Genomic DNA, 6070 nt, shown 5'->3' on the forward strand with positions numbered 1-6070 from the left:
AGGTGGCTTCAAACGCATTGCTCACTGCTCCTCGAGACCAGAAAGTCACAATCGTGAATAACAGTACGAAAGGTCCCCGAACAATGATAGTAACCAGGCATAAAAACCACTCCACGCACTTGATACCAGTACCCGTCACAATCCATCATTTCCTTAAGTCTGCGAGGAAGAGGTGGTGAAAACACGATGTTCTTGATGTATCCCCCCCTTGAAGTTCCAATGGATGCTACGGGATATTCAAGAGGATATCCTGCATGCTTAGAACTAAACTCCCTAAGAGGAATGAACTTAACTTTTCTGGAAAGAAGATAAATTGACTTCCTAGAAAAGGTATATCACGTACACGACACATTCATTGACAATGTCAAATTAATTTTCAGCAAATCATTGCTGCTCTGATGCTGATGCTACAGAAACATCCATGTTTTTCAAGTTCAGAAAATGTTCCGTTATGTAGAGAACTTAGTTTTTAATTTTCGCTAATTAAACTTAGTATTGAATGCCTCTCAAAATAATTTATTGTAGTGAGTAATGTCTGGACTACATTAAATAGAAAAGTTGCTTTTATAAGAATGGATGAAAATTTTATTCGCGACTGATTAAGTGTCTTGTTTGCTTTGCTGGAACTATATTGTGGATTCTTCAGTTTAGTCGATCGAACTGTGCAGTCTTTCTTCATTATCTGCAGATTTATCAATTCATATTTAGTGTTTAATATTGTTTGTTTATTTTTGAAACAAAAGTTTCCAATAACGTAATTTGGTACGCCAGCACACTGAATAATCTTTATGAATGTCAGGGCCATAATGTTTAAAGTCATTTCTAATTGATGAATGGGGGGGTCACCTTCGCACTATTCAGTTGACAAAAATACTTTCAGTTTACGTTGATGTTGGCCATAAATACAATATTTGAAGTATCGAATACTTCAAGTATTGTATAATTTCGTTCCATTAATGTTTAACATCCCAGTACCACGATATTTAATTAATTTCAAGGAGAAGATCACAATAACCTTGGGAAGCCAAAAGTAAATTCCAAATTTAAGACATTTCCTCAATAATCAAGTTTAAAGTAAAGTACTTCGCTGCGATCAATCAGCAACAGACGAATGTCAAGATAATGTGGTATCCTAAACTGGTATTCCTTTCACTCTGTTTCTATCAAAGCTAAGGATAACATCAAGAGACCACTCTCCGTCTTCGAACTCTGCTGAATATCTTCAGCTCCACATTCCCCAATATCGCCATGGAAACCCCGAGTACTGGAATCTATCATGATGAGAAAGTTAGAAGACTATGGAATAGTCTTCTAACTTTCTTCTTTCAACTTTCCTGATGTTTAACTGATAAAGTGTTTCTACCTTTAAGCATCTCAAATATCAACAACGTTAAGTAAACTTCTTCTAACGAATAACGTAAGCTTCACAGATAAAAACCAAATCTTAATACGTAACCAAAAGTGCGTGGACACTTCATTTATGGCAATGTTAATAATCGAAGAATATGTGTGTGCGTGCAACTAGTTCTGCGTCTTGCTGTAACAGCCTGTTGCATTGATGATAGTAAGTACATGTAAATATACAACATTAAGATCACACAAATACTTTAATAACAAAAATTAGATACAAAGAGGTCAAGGGCTGTTTACAATACACGGTATGAACATCGTTGAGCACTTGATAACTGGTGGATGAGTGGTGGCTTCACGAGTTGTGAGAATCATCCATTATCCTATCCTGTATAAAAGAGAAACAAAACTCAACTTAAACCACGAATTCAAAGAGTCAAATGATATTTATTTGTTCAGTATAATCCATTCTTGTCCATCTAATATTGGTGCAGTGGAACATAAAAATATATGCTCATAAGAGATTTTATTGATTTATTGACCAATTGGTTTATTCGATTTTTGATTAATTGATTTTCTGATTGCTAACGGATTGTTAATGTTTGGATAATCTGCTATTTATGGTTGATTTAACTGTTAAGTCCAGCTGTTAAATTGCGCGGTTTGTAATAAGGCAACATTTATCCCTTAGGATTAGGTTGAAATTTTACTTAAAATAAGAGAGTTCAACTGCAGAGTTTGTGAATTAACAGCCGCCATCATTTTCCCCGCAACGAAGAAACTTGAATGTCTTTCAGTTACGCCAACAACCTACTGGAGAGGTTAATGCTACCAATTCACCCAATCTTTCACTCACAGATAGAGAAGCGTGTTGTTTTGTCATATTGCCGGCAGCAGCTGTGTTTATTGGTCCACGACCTTCTAATGCACTTCCGAAAGCAAGTTTTCATAAAATAAATAAGGAGAAAGCCTCACCAAACTGTCATCCTAAGGTGCCGTTGATGTTCATGTGTACAGAAATAATGGAGAATACATTGTGTAAGAATTTAATAAAAAATTCCTACCATTTTGAAAGAAAATTTTCGTATCATTTTCAGAAGTAATTTCTAAGAAAAAAGCCTGCTTGTATTTATTTGGAGATGTATTAGGTTTTCTTTATATTCCATATGCGTTTTAACGCTTTAGATATTCAAAATGTTCATAACTGAGTAAAATTTGTTTTCTGTTGCTCCAAGAATCAAACATCTTCGAATATAAAGTTCTTAACTACCACATCGTGGTTATATCTTGACAGTAAATGCCTTGATTGAAACTGGTTCTTTTCCTGAATGTTTTCCACGCGATAAAATACAAAAGCAGAGAAATACCCTTAAAAATATACGCAGTGTAAAACGAACGGGAAAATTAATTTTCTATCTTTATTAGGGCACCATCTACATATCGTGTTCCACACACGAAATCTTATTCGTAGAATTCAGGGAATTAAATTATAAAATCGCAGGATTCAGGGTACCTTATTTCTAATCAGACTATTAAAAAATAAGACCACGATTGATGCATTGGAAGGAAATGTCTGCTAACTTCTGAGAGTGTATAATGAAGTGCTCGATTTCTGGTACGGTTTTGAGCTCGATTTCTGGTACAGTTTTGACTGAAAATATACGGAAAAGGAATATGAGCAGTTGGATACAAAAACTATTTTAATTTTGAATGCCTATACGTTCTAAACTTAAGCCTGACAAGTGGCTATAAATTTTCAGCAGAGAAGCCATTGTGTTGAAATTGCGCATTCATGTGTAATGCACACGTACAGTTAGTACTCGGTTATATTGAACACAAACTTAAGATCCACAATGCCGATGTATTGGAATTCCCTGCTCTATTGACCACAAGCATTACTTAAAGAGCGCTTCCCTGCACCACACCTGTATAATGCAGGAAATCTATATAGGGTAGAAGAACTTTTCTCAACCTGTGGATCGCGTCCCATCATTCGACCTAGAAAAATCTGGTTAGTTGGCGAAATATTTGATAAAGCACAAGGATTACATAAAAATAAAATAAATAATACTGGATAAATACTTTTTATCGATTATATTTATTCTTTGGATATGAAAAACTGAGAATCAAATTCTTCAGTGTCTTGTTAAGAAACTTAGAGATTCTGTTCATATCTAATGTAATTATACAAATGAACTACAAAATGGGATTTACAATTTTAAATTACAGTTCACCGAATTTTTAAATATAAATTACGCCTTATAAATCTGCAATTTAGTGATCATATGAAAAGATAGAAATCAAACATTGATTTTAATTTTGTATTTAGCATCCGTATTGTAATTAATTGGACTCACCATCTTCCATAACCTCCGTAGCCTCCATGGCCCCTGTATCTATATCCCCCAAAGCCGCCGCCCCATCCATAGCCGCCACCCCATCCATGGCCACCCCATCCACGACCTCCCCACCCATGGCCTCCCCATCGACCCCATTGGGCTTCGGTGACTGTTATGATGGCCAGAGTCACAAGCAGACACAAGATCAGGGCAACTGTGGTCCTCTTCATGTCCGATATCTGAAAGGAAGGAATTTAAATTATTTTACTATTTAAATTCTTTAGGTTTATTTATACCATTAATACTTATTTTTTAGATTTATTTATACTTATTAATACTTTCATCGCTCCATATGAAAGTCGGGAGAAATTAGGAAAATTTAGAATGGAAACTGTCTTATGGAAATCATCCATAAGACAGTTACCTGCTTATAACGTATTTCTAAGATTATTTTAACCTACGGAGCTGAGAGCTTAAAGAAATAAAGGAATTCATGGAAATTAGAACCTTCATAAAATGCCAAAATTATTGAAGTAATGGCGAGACCACATTACAAATGATGAAATAAGAAAAAATATTCTGATAATAAATATTCAAACAAGGGTAAGCGAAGAAAACTGAAGATGGTATTGGCATGTAGAAAGGATGCTTAGCTAATTTGACACAGAAATGAAGGGCAATAGTATTTAGACGCAGATCACGAGGAAGATGGATCGATGGTGAAAAGCAGGCAAATATTGGAAGAAGGAGGATGGTCCCTACTACAGATAGGGCGATAAAAACTAGAAATATAATACATTTATATAAATAAATAGAAAGACCAGAAAGATAATAGAAAATAAAAGAAAACAGGACAGCATCGAGAAAGAGAGGACAGATGGTTGGTAGTCCAGGAGTGATTGTTGCTACAATAGTTGCTGTACATCCAATGGGCGAAATGAATTTGGATAATTCGTTCGCCCAGTATACTCTGTAACTGGGCCAGTTTGCTGATTGTTGCCCAAAACCTCAGATTTTCCATGATCCAAACACACACATGCAACCCTCTCCTGAGACTGGTTAACTCAGCCACATTGTGAACCAAACCCATAAAAGAACTTCACGTCATTGACAGGATCCGAACTCAGGCCTTTTCTACCGTGATTATAACCACTGTGCTTAAATGGCTTGACTATTGCTTCGTAAAAATTTGATTTCCCAATGCACAGCTTGAACACTTGATCTTTCTCCATGGAAATTATCTTTAATCATTCTTGACTACTGAAATTCAGGAAAGAAAGAATACTTTCCTGAATTTCAGTAAAGTGGAGGAAAGGTGGATCCGTTTCAGAGCATTAAACTATCACCCAATAGATCGTCCAATTTTCAACTTCGTATTATTCGATAATTTCTTCACCATAAACTTTTTCTAACTAAACTCAAAGTACTAACCTTCAAACTCACGCCAATAACAAATCAGAGAGAAAAACTTAAAAATAAATTTAATGCCTCGCGTCTAGTTTATCTACGGTTGAAAGGATGGGTGACTTTCACGCAAACTTGTTTGGTAGGTTGCCATCACGTTGATAAACATTGCTTATACCTTTCACGGTTCACTGCTACTAGAGATGACGCTCAACTCACAAGCATGGCGAGATTTGCAGTTGTTATTCTATTGTTTTTTTTCTGATTTGTTGTTGTTAGATTTGTTTGTGCATGCAACTTAGGCTATAATGCACTTTTCCTCATTTAGGTCTAGATTTTAACTGATGATTTGCACACCCAAAGAAAACGCAACTGATATTACACTGAACAAAGTACCGTCTTGTATCTGGTACGATACAGACAGTATTTTTGTTAACGATACTGATTAGATGCAGGACATTTTCCTCATGGAAGGTCTCTTGTTTCAAAATGACTTTAAAGCTTCGCCAAGTAAGTTGCTGAATACATATCTAAATCACATTTAATTTTTGTATACGATTGTTATTAGAGTGATTGGGCCAAATCGTGTTATTCGGTCAATAAAGAGTAGCCTCTGATAGGGGACTGGTACCTGAAGGGCTTTTCCCAATCTGGTCTGTGGTTCGAAAGGACTTCAAACGTTGAACCTTCCAGGGTTTACTTGGTGGTTTAAACTGAAGAGCACAAAATACTATTCAGATATAAACAACTAACCGGACGTATTAAGATTTGTTATCGGTGTAAATAGATCCCAAGTAAACTAAAATCTCCGTGTGAGAAACTGGTCTCCCATCCCTTATTCGCACCCACAAAACTAGTAAAAGTAAAAAGCCAAAAAGGAATTCAAAGCCTTACCTTATCTTTCGTACCACGTATTCTTGAACGAGATCAGAATTCGACACAAACTCTGATTTCACGTCACAAAGACCGCTTTTTAT

At 35.7% G+C, this 6070-nt stretch overlaps 1 long non-coding RNA gene across 1 annotated transcript; it reads right to left on the minus strand.

Annotated features, from left to right (window-relative positions):
* Positions 1–1588: 1588 nt before the first annotated feature.
* Positions 1589–6070, minus strand: LOC150078170 (uncharacterized). The gene is made up of 3 exons (XR_016547646.1): positions 5988–6070; positions 3708–3928; positions 1589–1738 (listed from the first exon to the last, which is right to left on the minus strand). It is a non-coding gene; the product is annotated as an uncharacterized LOC150078170 (long non-coding RNA).

The sequence above is a fragment of the Mastigoproctus giganteus genome, chromosome 11 (assembly GCF_048544385.1).
Source record: "Mastigoproctus giganteus isolate SK-2022 chromosome 11, ASM4854438v1, whole genome shotgun sequence".
NCBI lineage: Eukaryota > Metazoa > Arthropoda > Arachnida > Uropygi > Thelyphonidae > Mastigoproctus > Mastigoproctus giganteus.